The sequence below is a fragment of the Oryctolagus cuniculus genome, chromosome 9 (genome assembly GCF_964237555.1).
Source record: "Oryctolagus cuniculus chromosome 9, mOryCun1.1, whole genome shotgun sequence".
NCBI lineage: Eukaryota > Metazoa > Chordata > Mammalia > Lagomorpha > Leporidae > Oryctolagus > Oryctolagus cuniculus.
Window position 1 is genome coordinate 120,990,566 of NC_091440.1, and position 15,193 is coordinate 121,005,758.

Here is a 15,193-nt window from a genome sequence, read left to right on the forward strand (position 1 = left end):
ATTTTTCTTTATGCCACTCAGAGGCTATCTTCAAAATTAGAAAAGAGTTAAGAGAGGAAATACTCAATTTGAGAACACAATTGGCTATTATGAAATGTTTGTAATGGAATGTGGTTAGCAAACTAACATCACATTGTGACTGCCTAAGGTTACACATAAATCTAAGATCTGAAGAAGCTGTCACAGTAGTCCTTTAGAAAAATAAAACAGTACACTTGAGATGTTTAAAACATGCCAATGAATCTCCTTAGACAGGTTAAACGCTTATTTGATACACCAAAATGTGTGCTGTTCACTGAAACAGAAACAGTATCACTTTTCATTGTTCTTTTAAAACTCACAAAGAGACAAGACCCGTATGACAAGACCCGTATGGTAAAGCGCTAGCAGTAGGAGAGAACACACTCTTTAATTACAATTTTCACTTCAAACATAAGACACTAAGCACTATTTTAATAATGCATTTGCCACCTGTAAATGTAATTAGATAGAAAGATTTGTTATACCTCAGTCACCCTTGCCCACCCCCAATGCACTCCTCCTACCAATTTATGCTGAATTTATGTGCTTTATTAGTAAGTAGTAGCTGTAGTTATTTAGTAAGTATATTTAGTAAGTGGTTCATAACTTTCATGTGCCTACTTTGAGCACAAATAAAGTTTTTAATGTATTTTACATATGGGATAGAGGAAAAAAATCCAGAAAATTCTGTATGAATATAAGGCCAAAAATCCTTTTTTGTCCTCTTATTATCAATATTTGGCATTATTAAGGGTAGGTACTCAATTAATTGATCATAATACTTTATTATACCTCAGTTTCTTGGGTTCCATCAAAATAGAACAATATTTAGGAATAGTAACTGTGTGCTTATTGTATTGTAATATTAAATAACCTAAATATATCCTGAACAATTTTATTAATGAAATTTTTCACAATAGCAAGATTAGTATCTTCCTACGTTGTTAGTAGAGAATTGCTGCCACATTTCAAGGAATACACACTAGAAATAGTAATGCACACCACGTCTTGGAATGCTCATAAGCTTCAAGAGCTAACCCTACTTGTAGAAATCCAGCCCAAGAAAACTAAAAGAAATGTATATAAATATTAATAAGTGTTTAAAATGAAATACTAGAAACAATCTAAATGTCAAATGAGAATAATCAAATAATTATGGAACATCCATATGGTAGAGTATTTTGCATTCATGCAAAATTTTTTTGAAGAACTTTTAATGAAACAGGATCATATTCATGATATAAAGGTAAGTGGCAATGTTGGACAGAAACTCAACATTCATATAAATGCCCCAATGGAAGCACATGTTTAACCCTGTAGGGAAAAAATGGCCCAAATCAGGTTTATTTGCATACTAATAGTATATATTTCTAGGTAGTGATATTAAAAATGACTTAAAATTTTTATTCAGACTTTTGTATTCAGCAATTTTTATACAATGAATATTATTACTATTATTATTTGCTTATTTAGAAAGTTTCATTTCAATATGTAGAAACATAACTTATAGGTTACAGTGGGATTATCCATTTTAATAACTGATATGACATCAGTAGATGAAGAAATATTTTACTTAGTAGTGATTACCAACAAATTTCATTTTGGCATTCAGTGTAAAATAGATTAACAAAATTCTCTTTACTTAGTTACATATATATGTTTCAAATTTAAAACAAAATTGTAAATTTTATACTTCATGTTTAAATCTTTTTTTAAAATTATTTATTTATTTGACAGGCAGAGTTACAGACAGTGAGAGTGAGAGACAGAGAAAAAGGTCTTCCTTCCGTTGGTTCACTCCCCAAATGGCCGCTACGGCCAGCGCTGCGCCGATCCGAAGCCAGGAGCCAGGTGCTTCCTCCTGGTCTCCCATGTGGGTGCAGGGTCCCAAGCACTTGGGCCATCCTCCACTGCCTTCCTGGGTCACAGCAGAGAACTGGACTGGAAGAGGAGCAACCGGGACAGAATCCGGTGCTCCAACTGGGACTAGAACCTGGGGTGCCAGCGCTGCAGGCGGAGGATTAGCCAAGTGAGCCATGGTGCTGGCTCCTCATGTGTAAATCTTAAAATTAATTAACTCTGATAGCCAGAGAGAGAGAGAGTTCACCATCCACTGGTTCATTCCTCCATTTCCCTAATGCCAGCAACAACTGGGGTTGGGCTGGGCCAAAGCTGGGAGCCAAGAATTCAATCCAGTTCTCCCATGTAGGTTGCAGAGGTCCAAGTACTTGGTTCATCACCAGCTGCCCCCCCCCCAGGGTGTGCACCAGCAGGAAGCTAGAATAAGGAACAAAACTGGGATTTGAACCCAGGCAATCAGATATGGGATGCAAGCCTTCCAAGCAGTATCAACCACTAAGCCAAACACTTGAACACTTACCCCCGTATTTAATTTATACTTCCCTGTATCTTAAGTCCTCTTACATAAATGACTTACTGGACATCACTCCATTTTTCTTAGTATTTATTTACTGGTTCATTCCCCAGATGACAGAAACAGCCAGAGCCAGGCAGGCTAAAACCAGGAGGTGCTCCATCTAGATCTCCCATGGAAGTGGAAGGAACTAAGGCCTATGAGCTGTTACAGGCTGTTTCCCACATGCATTAGCAGGCATCTTTGTTCAGAGCCGAGGAGCTAGGCTAGAACCAGCACTCCCATATGTGACGTGGGTAGCATAATGCCTGTCCTGGACAGCTCCATTCTGATTCAATTATCTGCCTACCAAACCTTTTCGTCTTCATCTTTTTGACTGGCTCTTCCTCTTTTCCACTCATGAATGCTCATATTCTTCCCAGTCCCATTCTTAGCCTTTAACTACCATGTTTAAACCTCAGTGAATAGTCCCTAAGATGCACCTTCTGTATATTTTAACCTTTTTGAGTTTAAAAATTTTTACTGTCTCAGAGGTGATGAAACAATAAGCCATGTACCAACTCTAAGCTTGTCCCAAAGTTTAGGAACCGACTACAAGATGGAGAATGGGTAATTTTGAGTATTTTCCTAAGTCTTACAACTTAACACAAATGAACTGAAACACATCCTTTCCTTTAGTTTTTAAAGGATTGTCTGCCAGTCAATGTCAAAAGCTAGAAATATTAAATCCTTCTTGATCCTCTTCTCAACTACCCATTCCTCTGCCCATTATACTAACAAGTCATAGCAATTGCCCGCCAAAAAATTTGTTTTCTTCAATTTTAATAAATCAGAACTATTTTCAATATTATGGTTAATAATTATGTTAAGCACATAGCATATGATCTCCTCCCATTATTGACCCCTCAAAGGTAACCAGTATTATTTTCTTGTGTACTACATCCTTGTTAATGTAGATTTAAGCATCTCCCACATAATTGTATACTGGTTTTCTGGGTTGCTGTTACAAAGTACCAAAGACTAGGGGTTTTAACGACAGAGATTTATTATCTCATAGTTTGGAGGCTACAAGTCCAAGACAAAGCAGCAGTGGGGCTGCTCCTTCTGAGAACCACAAGGGAAGGCTCTGTTTTGGGTCTTTCTCATTGGTTTCTCAAAGTCTTCTATGTGTGTCTTCACATCGTCTCCCAGTGTACATGTTTGTGTACAAATCTGCTATCCTTATATGAAAACTCGTGTTATTTTGGATGAAAACCCACCAAAATGATCTCATTTTAATTCCTCTGTAAAAAATCTACCTCAAAATACATTCACATTTTGAGGTTCTAGGTATTAAAGTGTCAACACAGGAGGTTTGAGGGAAGAAGAAGCCCCAAGATTCAACCCATGTTATCTTTGACACAAATAATCACGTAACACAAATATTACTGTACAGTACCCACGGAGAATTCTCATTGGAGCCTCCTTTACCCATCTCCACTAGTATTCATCACATTTTTCTTGAATTTTTGGTGCAAGCTTTAAATAGTAAGTCCCATCATTAATTCCTACTCCTACAAATCTATCCTCTAAACTGGTAGCAAAATTATCTTCCTAGAGAACAAATCGAGTTGTGTCATTCACCCTGTTTAAATAGCTCTACTTGCTCCACACTGGCTTCAGAATAAAAAAATAAGTGAGGTTCTTCAAAGTTCTATCTAACCTTCCCAGTTCCTCTGAGCATCCTAAATGCCAGCCACAATGAAATTTCGACATCACCCTCGCATCTTGAGCTGCCCCAATAACATCCCCCACGAGAGGCCCGACGTGGCCATACCTTCCCTAAACTATCCATTCACCACATTCTAGTCGGAGTCTTTGTAACTCTTTTCCTGGTTTCTACCAAAGACAGTTGTTCCCTTCTTTGGGAAAACATACAGTGCAGGTATCTTCCATAGCTGCTACTATCTCTGTTGCATTATTTTTTTCATCCCAAGTCAGAAGAGAGAGTTGTGACAACGGCAACTGTAAATTACCCCCTTCTATATCAACATTACTTACTATATGTAATGATAAACACCATATCCCTGACGTATAGTGAATCACCTAACATCATTTAAATGACATAAAGAATAGGGACTCCAGGCCCGGCACCGTGGCACACTAGGTTAATCCTCCGCCTGCGGCGCCAGCGTCCCATATGGGCATCGGTTCTAGTCTCGGTTGCTACTCTTCCAGTCCAGCTCTCTGCTATGGCCTGGGAATGCAGTGGAGGATGGCCCAAGTGCTGGGCCCTGCACCCACATGGGAGACCAGGAGGAAGCCCCTGGCTCCTGGCGTAAGAGTGGCGCAGCTCCGGCCTTTGCGGCCACTTGGGGAGTGAACCAACGGAAGGAAGACCTACCTTTCTCTCTGTCTCTCTCTGTCTGTAACTCTGCCTGTCATATAAATAAATAAAATCTTCAAAAAAAAAAAAAAAAGAATAGGGCCTCTTCCCTTTAAGCCACTGTGTTTAGGCTTGTCATATAGCCAAGAGAAGAGAAGATGTGTTTTATTTTGTAAGAGCTGCAGAGAGATTTTAGTTTTGTCTCAATAGAGTTGTATCAAGGGACTTTCGCTTTTTCAAAGAAATATTCTCCATTTTTATGTAAGTACCAAACTAAGATCAAAGAGCAAGGCCTGTGGCTTCATTTCTAAATTATCATGTTCTTTGTAATGATCTCCAAGGGGATGGAGATGTCTCACTAAGTGGTCTGTGAACACTGAGAAAGTAGTATGAGCCACAAAGCAACTTGGATTTTTTAAAGGCAACAAGTATATGAACCAGATCCTTGGAAAAATGCCACAAGTTTTGCAAATAAAAAGAGGAACTACAGTTTATGCAGATTTCTTAGAGTCTACAAGTGTGCAACACTACAGAGTTACAGGGATGCATGCATGCGAATGGTTCTATCTGACGAGGGAGTGCAAGTTCACTATCCTGTGTGTGTCTGTGGCTCAAAGTAATTTCTTTGTATGTTCAATTATTTGCATCCTTGTGTGTTTCTCAATATATTCTGGAGCTACTGCAATCCCTGTAGGCTGACAAATGACTCAAGAGGCACACATATCGTTTCAGTTCTTTCTCTTACCTAATAATTACACGCACAGCAGTCATTTTTAGTTCTGCAGGTTCCACAGAAGTAGTGCAAGTGAGACAACCCTTAAAATAACATGACAGAAGTCACCAGGGAAGACCACCAGCGTGAGTCCTCGCCATCTCAGTAACAGCTCTCTCCGTCTATATATTGCTCCCCTAAAACCCAGTGCTCTCCATTTTTTTGTTTGTCTCATCTCATATGTGGTTCACTAGAAACCATACTGACCTATTACACATCAATCTATGCATCTTTACTTCCACTAGTACTCCTTAATCCAGGCCAGCGTCACAACAGTCCCTGACTACAACAGTCATCTAACCAATTTGTCTGCTTTCATCTCTTCCTCTACTAAAATCCACTCTCCAAAAATATGGTCAGAGTGACCTGCTTAGAAAGGTAAATCAAATCACGCCACATCCTGTATAAAACTATGCTATGGCTGTATTCTGTGCACAGAATAAATCCACATGCCTACTACCACTATAAAGCCATGAATGATGCGGCCCTTGCCTTCTTCCTTGGCATTATCTCCTCAATTTTCTTTTGCCAAAATGCTTGGGTTCCTTTTTTAACTGATATGCAAACTTGCTTCCACCACAGGGCCAGTGCCTGTCAACTGCTTCCCTCAGAAAACTGCTGGAGACCACGGACTCTCCACTTTGGCACTATTGACATCTGGGCCAGGCAATGGTTTTTCTGGAGACCTGACTTGTGGGGCCTCTCTGGCCTATATCTTCTAGATGCAGGTACCATGACTCACTCCAACCACTAGTTAAAAAAAACCCCAAAACATCTCCAGACACACATCTCCAAATTTATCTTGGTGAAGCAAAATCATCCTCAACTGAGAACTGCAGTCATGCTTACTTAATGACCAGGCTAGGTTCTAAGAAACAGTGCTACTGGGATATTTCATCATTGCACGGACATCACGGAATGTTCTTCACAAACTAAGACAGCACCAGTGGTACCGGTGACAGAATCTCGTCAGACCATCCCGTACATTCAGTCCCTCATTGACCAAAACTTTGCTATATGACACATGCTTGTACCTCAAATGTCAGACTTTTTAAAACATAATTTATTTATCTGAAAGGAGAGGGATATGAGAGGGAGAGAGGGAGGGAGAGAGGGAGAGAAGGAGACAGGGCAGCGAGAGGGAGGGAAGGAGGGAGGGAGGGGGAGAGGGAGGGAGGGAGAGAGGGAGAGATCCCATTCACAAGCAGGCTCTTCTTTCATTCATTGAGCACATATTCACTAGCACCTTCCACGTGTTTCACACCGTTCTTAGCATTGGAACTGCTATAAATACAAGTCCCAGGAGAATGCTGGTCCTCCTAGAGCGTAACTTTAAATGGAAGAGAAAATAAATAAATTAATACACACACTCTGATCCACCCAGATGGTAACTTAAAGGCTAGGTCCTCGGAGGTCCTTTTCTGAACAATGAAACTACAGAAAGTATCACGCCTCACGTTCTATTGCATCGCTCAGTTCTTACACTGTTCATAGAAGGCACAGCACTAGAAGCTGAATTTTTATTGATATAGTTATTTATTTATAGTTCTCTCCCAGTAGACTATGACTCCGTGGTAAGAGTAAACTAATTTGTATTCAACATTGCATCCTCAGCATCTATAGAATAATGCACATCACAGACATCTGAAAACTACTGGTTGAATGAATGAAATACATAAGCTTAAAATGGAGAAAAGTCCTTGATTAGTCACTAATGTATGATTCTATGCACAAGGGTATGCTTCTTAGGATTTCTTAAATTAAAGATGATCGCAAACACACTGACATAATAATATTAAAATGCACAGAGGCTGATATTTCCCCAATATTGTTTCATTCAACTCAAATGAGGTAGATACATGGACTGAAATCAAACGAAGAAAATTAAAGAAAACCATTGGGAGCTTTCATCCAATTCAAGAAAAGGTAACAAGTAAACTCAGTCAAGAAGGAAAACTCTTATAATTTTAAAAAATTAAGCTAGACATGTTTCTTCCCTCAAAAAAATTACAAGAATTTTTTTTCATCTACTACTGTAAAACTCAATAGAAATTTAATACTTTGTTTAAAATAATAATCTTTGCCAGAACTTTTTTTCATTGCATTATTAGAGTTTTTTAGACTATTGGTGTTAAAATTTGAAATGGACTTTACTTTTTTTTTCAACTTTTATTTAATAAATATAAATTTCCAAGGTACAATTATTGAATTATACCGGCTTTTCCACTCATAACCTCCCTCTCACCCGTAATCATCCCATCTCTCACTCCCTCTCCCATCCCATTCTTCATTAAGATTCATTTTCAATTATCTTTATATACAGAAGATCAACGTAGTATATACTAAGTAAAGATTTCAACAGGCTGCACCCACACAGACACACAAAGTATAGAGTACTGTTTGAGTAGTAGTTTTACCGGTAATTCACATGGTACAACACATTAAGGACAGAGATCATACATTGAGAGTAGGTGCACAGTGACTCCCGTTGTTGATTTAACAATTGACACTCTTATTTATGACATCAGTCATCACCCGAGGCTCTTGACATGAGCTGCCAAGGCTATGGAAGCCTCTTGAGTTTGCCAACTATGATCTTATTTAGACAAGGCCATAGTCAAAGTGGAAGTTCTCTCCTCCCTTAAGAGAAAGGTACCTCCTTCTTTGAAGGCCCGTTCTTTCCACTGGGATCTCACTCACAGAGATCTTTCATTTAGGTGTGGGTTTTTTTTTGCCATAGTGTCTTGGCTTTCCATGCCTGCAAAACTCTCACAAGCTTTTTAGCCAAATGCGAATGCCTTAATGGCTGATTCTGAAGCCACAGTTCTGTTTAGGGCATTTGCCATTCTAGGGGTCTGCTGTATGTCCTGCTTCCCATGTAGGATCATTCTCTCCTTTTTAATTCTATCAATAATTTGCAGACACCGGTCTTATTTATGTCATCCCTTTGACACTTAATTCTATCTTTTTGATCAATTATGAACTTAAACTGATCACTTTAACAAGTATATGGCATTGATAGATGCCATCTTATGGGACTGAATTGGAATCCCCTGGCACGTTTCCAGCTCTACCAATAGAGGTAAGTCTGAGTGAGCATGTGCCGAACTGTACATCTCCTCCCTCCCTTACTCCCACTCTTATATTTAACAGGGATCACTTTTCAGATAATTTTAAACGCCTAAAAATAACTGTGTGTTAATTCAACCAATGGCATTAAGTAGAACAAAAAAAAAATACTAAAAGGAATAAAACAGTAAGTTGTTCCTTGACAGTCAAGACAAGGGCTGATCAAGACATTTGTTTCTCATAGTGTCCATTTCACTACAACAGGTTTCCTTTTAGGTGCTCAGTTAGCTTTCACCAAGCAGGGAGAACATATGCTATTTGTCCCTTTGGGTCTGGCTTATTTCACTCAGCATCATGTTTTTCAGATTCCTCCATGTTGTTGCAAATGACCGGATTTCATTTTTTTGACTGCTGTATAGTATTCTGTAGAGTACATGTCCCATAATTTCTTTATCCAGTCTTCTGGTGATGGGCATTTAATTGGTTCCAGGTCTTAGCTATTATGAATTGAGCTGCAATAAACATTGAGGTGCAGACAGCTCTTTTATTTGACAATTCAATTTCCTTTGGGTAAATGAACTTTACTAAGTTGAAATTTTCAATGGAAATGTTGCTGCTTTCAACTGGTATTCTACTTAAACCACCTAAAAACCACTGTTGCCTCTAAAAGTCCTGTGTAATGAAAGAGACTCTACTAGACTGCAAGTTTTAAGCAGGCAGGCTTCTTGTCTTCTGCATTTGCTACTACGCTATCTCCCAGGCTAGCACCCAAGAAGGCACATAGCAGTACATGTTTCTTTCATGAAATGAAAACATAGAGTAATAATTAAGTTACTCTAGGATTACAACTCAAGCTCCTCTTAGAAGCACTGTTATTAAACAAGGGCAAAGAGGCAGAGCTTACATCAAAAGGCAAGAATGGAAATGGCATTATTCCATTTCATCAAAAGAACGGTTGTTAAATTGCCCAACTGCCAAACACCTAGGAATCGGTCTTTCTCATCAAGAAAGAATGTAATCAGACTTTGATTAAATTCAGCTATATATTTTCCACTAAAGTTGGAATCAATTATAATTGTGTAAGGAATACTATAATCAGTATAGTAATACTCAGTTAATACATAACTGAGAATAAATTAGTTGATATCCTTAGGTACACTGCAAATACAGTAAGCATTCTTACCTTTTCCTAGTTATTTATGATTTTCTGGTTTTAATCAAGAGGCAGAGGTCCAGAAAGAGAGAGAAAAGGGAAGGAAGAGAGAGAAAGTAAGCTCCCATCTGTGGGTTCACTCCCTAAATGCCAACAACAGCCAGGGCTGAGTCAGACCAAAGCCTACTTAATGCCTGGGAACTCAGTTGAGGTCTCCTACATGAGTGGCAGGGACTGGCCTACCTGAGCCATCACTCATTGCCTCCCAGGGTCTGCAGGGGCAGGAAGATGGAATCGAGAGGCAGAGCTGTAACTATAATCCCAGTAGTGCCTTGACTGCAGTGCCAGAAGCCCACCTCTGTGGTTTCTTCTGAAAAAATTGTGCTGTGCCCGTGTGGGAGACCTTTCTTTCTGTCTTTCTCTCTCACTGTCTAACTCTGCCTGTCAAGTAAAAAAAAAAAAAATTGTGCAGTGGTTTTTGCTTCAATATCCTTAAAGACAGGTCTTGGTTGAGGCTTAAATATGCCTACAACAGAGAGCCTTTCATTGTAAGGGTGAACGCCACTGGAGTGAAATGAACCACTTGACAAGTAATGGTCTTTATCACTGTGCCCCATAGTTGACTGTTTTCTTTCTGGGGCATTCTTTTTTTTTTTTTTTTTTTTTTTTTTTGACAGGCAGAGTGGACAGTGAGAGAGAGACAGAGAGAGAAAGGTCTTCCTTTGCCGCTGGTTCACCCTCCAATGGCCGCCGCTGCAGCCGGCGCACCGCGCTGATCCTGGCAGGAGCCAGGAGCCAGGTGCTTTTCCTGGTCTCCCATGGGGTGCAGGGCCCAAGCACCTGGGCCATCCTCCACTGCACTCCCTGGCCATAGCAGAGAGCTGGCCTGGAAGAGGGGCAACCGGGACAGAATCCGGCGCCCCAACCGGGACTAGAACCCGGTGTGCCGGCGCCGCAAGGTGGAGGATTAGCCTATTGAGCCACGGCGCCGGCTTCTGGGGCATTCTGAAAGAGATGCATGCATTATCATTTCCTTAGTGAAAGCAAAGGCCATTCCTGTTAGCTTTTTGGAAAAGGATGGCTCTATAAAACATCTTCCAGTATCCTATTTTTCTTAATCTTTTGAAGCAGATTATAATTTTACGGTATGCGAAAAGGACTGGTCCAAGTAGAAAGTATCTTGGGTGCAGACTAGAGGGGTCCTTTGTTCAGCTAGTCTAGAAGTGTTTCTGGGATTTCAGAGATCAGACCGTCTAATTTTTTTTTTTTTTTTTTTTTTTGACAAGCAGAGTGGACACTGAGACAGAGAGAAAGGTCTTCCTTTGCAGTTGGTTCACCCCCCAATGGCCAGCGCATCGCGCTGATCCGAAGCCAGGAGCCAGGTGCTTCTCCTGGTCTCCCATGGGGTGCAGGGCCCAAGCATTTGGGCCATCCTCCACTGCACTCCCAGGCCACAGCAGAGAGCTAGACTGGAAGAGGAGCAACTGGCACAGAATCCGGCGCCCCGACCGGGACTAGAACCCAGTGTGCCGGCGCCACAGGCAGAGGATTAGCCTATTGAGCCGAGCACCGGCCAAGACTGTCTAATTTGACTGCAGACAGACTGCTGAGGCTCATGGGAAAAGCCTTCAGGGTTTGAAGCCAGGCAGAAGTAGGCTGAAATCCTGACTGTTCCACAACTGAAGTGTGTGGTTTAGGGAATATTAATCTCTCAGAAAAAAATGATTTTGTTACAGTAATTTTGTAAGGAATACTGTTAAGATTCCTGTAGGGAGATGTTTATGAAATGTTAAGTGTTACATAGCAATCTGCAACTTTTTTTTTAAATAAGCAGATGTGGAAATGAGTCAAAGGAGTAATCCGATTTCCACAAGTCCTTAGAAGAATCAGAGTCACATAACAACATATCATTTTGGCCACACCAGTACGTGTTGATATATATATATATGGGAGGAGAGAGAGAGAGAGCACACCAGTACATGTTAATATATCAGGATTGAGACAGAGAGAGAGAGAGAGAACCTTCCATCCTCAAATACCCATAACTGCAAGGACTAAGCCAGGCCCAATCCCAGGATCCCAGAACACAACTGTGATTTCCCACAATGATGGCAGGAACCCAAGTATTTGAGCTGTCACCTGCTGTCTTGCAGGGCATGTGCATCAGCAGGAAGCTAAACCTGGAAGCTGAGGCAGGACTTGAACTCAGTCACTTTGATACGGGAGGTGGCTGGCCCACGTGCGTGTTTAACCCACTGTCCCACAATGCCCACCCCTCCATAAATCTTCTAATGTTAGGGTCTTCTCACATCTCGAAAAGTGAGTATTTTTATAGCGTATGAATACATTTTTAGATGGGAAAAATGTTGAGGACAGCATTTTTTTTTTCAAATACCACATAAAACCCACAATAAATAAGGGAAATTTGAGTACTTCACATGAGGTGTAAAAGGAGTCATTCAGCAACTGCTGCACACGCAATCAGTGCACACTAGGTACAGGACTGGAAGGATTGGAACATCAATATACAGATCCACTGAGATCCAGTGGCCTCCGGTTCTCTTCCCATCACAGCCGTGTTTATGCACCAGCATGAAGCCACTGGCATCCTGAGACAGAGCAATTGACTGCTTTATAAAACACCTACTCAACTTGTTGCTCTTATAGACATTGCCAAACTTATTTTGAAAACTCATATTCTGTGCACCAGCAGTCTTTCTTTAGTTCTTGCAAAGTAGTTTTTACAAAAAGTAAAAACATTACTCATAAGCAACTACAGAGGAGTTATAAAACACGCTCAGTAGACGACAAACATTCAACATTGACTTTATTTAGAAGTAAATGATTACATGTTATGCACCTTCCTTATGGTTGACTCTCGCATTGAACAAATTCCAGATCCAACAGTTCTCTCAGAAAATAATCAACATTTCCAACCCCTTTGTAAAAAAATGTGCAAACAGGCATGATTTGGGTTAATGTGCAAATGTAACAGTCACACAGGCACTATTAGCGAACCCTGTGACTCTTAAATAGTCACTGGATTTTAAAAGAACTGGTTTAAAATAAAGCTCAAAGCAATAGGACTCCTTAAACATCGAAATGCTGAGATTTTAATTTCCATGTTACACATTTAAAAAAAAAAATCCCAAGTTTCCCTTGCTAGATTTTCTCCCTGGGGTCTGACATCTACTCCAAGGCAACTGACATGTTTCTCAACCTTCGAACGACATTTAAACAGACTCTTTCTCATCATATACTGAGCCCATATATCAGTTTTATCTCAAAATTTTACTTGTCACCTAAGAGATTGCCTACTTTCATCTGCAGGTTGAATCCACACAGCCTAGGATTTTTATTCCTGGGCTCTGTAAATGCTACAGTATTGTTGAATGGATTATTTCCTGGAATTCATTATTGGCAGTTTCAGAATTGTTGAGAGTTTGCCATTGTATCTTCTAGAAAGTACAAAATTGTAACCTTTTTTTTTTTTTGTATCAAATGCAGATGAGTGTGTTCCTGAATACCAGCTACAACACTTTGGTGCTTAAATTAATGTACTGTCACCAGGGCTAGAAGGGGGTCCCCCAAGAGGCAGCAAGCGCAAACAACCCAGGCTCTAAAGCAAGTCTTGGGGGCGGTGTTTGGTCTCGCTGGTTAAGACATGAAGCATGCTGGAGCACCAGGGCTCAGGAAGCAGCTCCAGCTCCATAATCCAGCTTCCCGCTAACGTGCATCTTGGGAAGCAGCAGAGGTATCTCAAGAAACGAAGTTCCTGCCACCCATGTGAGGTCTGGATGTCTTCCGGCATCAGCCAGGCCCAATCCCAGATGTTGCAGGTATGTAGGGGAATGAACCAGTGGATGGGAGCTATTCTCTCTCTGTTTTTCTATCTCAAAGAAAACATAATAAAATAAAATACATCTTCAAAGAAGGCATTTAAGCAGGCAGCTTGAGAGTGACCTGCCTAGAGAACCATCTTTTAAAATTCCCTGCTTTTTTATAACCTCACCAACGCAGAAATATTTGAGAAAATTTCACAGGCAGATAAATATATTCTAATTCTAAAAATATGCTTTAAGTCAGCAAAATACGGATTTTGCAATGACTTTTTAAAAAGTGAGTGATCTGTTTAGGTTAGTCCACGCTGTCATGCATTCCCGGGTACCATCCCCAGGTGAAGTGCCTTTCAGTGTGATGGAATTTCACGCCGGCCGAAGCAGTGTGTGTGGCACTAGGAAGCTACCAAAGATATTTCTTCACATCTCCCACCACCATTACCCACTGCCTCTCCTACAGACAAGCACAGAAAAGCTCATAATCCCACCAGTTCCACTATATGGCTGATGAGAACAGAAGAAACAAACAACTCTTTCAGGCAGCTAATCAGTTTATAGCATGTATCGACAGTTCGCTGCGGGCAGACATTTTTACTCCAGCTGTTTTGTTCTGCAGAACCTGGATCTCATGTCCTTTCTTGTGTGATCTTTAGAAGACCGCTTCTAATGTAACTTTAAAACCTCATTACTTCACATTTCCAAAGAACCAGAGCATAAAATGGTATGAATTCTACCAGGCAACATCATCTAACATGAAACATAATTTGATGCCCTTAGAAGTAGATGACCTTTACTATCTCTCATTGTTTAAAAAAAAAAAAAGGGATTGATTTTAAGTGAGTGTGACAACTATTCCTTGATCGCTAAACTACCCACATCAAAAGCTATTTATTCCCAACTTAAGTGTTTATCATTTTTACTTTTTAAATATTAATGTGATGCCTCTCTAAACTTTTGAAAGTTACGATTCTGTTTTTGTCAAAATGCCCTCTGAACGTAATTCACTGACTGTAACTTAAAATCAGCACTTAAGAAGTGACTCCAGTGTTACTTGGCTACAATTCACACATTCAAGAAAGGCATGCACAAAACTAATTAAAAATTAGATGAAAACTGACCAGTGACAATGGAGCACAGTTTCTATCTGCCAGAAGACCCAGTAAACGCTACAAAGTACATGAACTCACCAAACTGTGCAAAAACACTACTTAAGTATGTTCATTTAATTTACCACTAATAAATCCTCTAATCATCATCATCATGCATAACTTCACATTTTCAGACTTCTCAGAGAAAATGCTGACACAAGTCCTCCTTCCAGCAAAAAAAAAACAACACAGGAGTCCCTGAGACTACACCTTTATGTGCCTCCTAACAAGTAGCTGTGAAAACAACCCAGGCATTGTTCTGGTCTGACTTCTTCGGAGGTGGTATAAGAACCACATTCCTGGGCACTGCCTAACCTTTGTGCCTGACCCTCCAAGAACCTCTAAGTCAAATACATTTACCCCCAGAGGGCAGCTTACTATTGTAGCCTCTCCACCTTCCAGCCACCTCTGAACAATGCAGAGTAATTGCAACTGTCCCGGGCAGTCAGCAG

General features: G+C 40.3%; 1 protein-coding gene across 32 annotated transcripts in view; it reads right to left on the reverse strand.

The window, feature by feature from the left end:
• The window catches only part of SOX5 (SRY-box transcription factor 5), a 1,100,902-nt gene that overhangs the window by 223,455 nt on the left and 862,254 nt on the right, over positions 1 to 15,193 (reverse strand). The window lies entirely within an intron of this gene.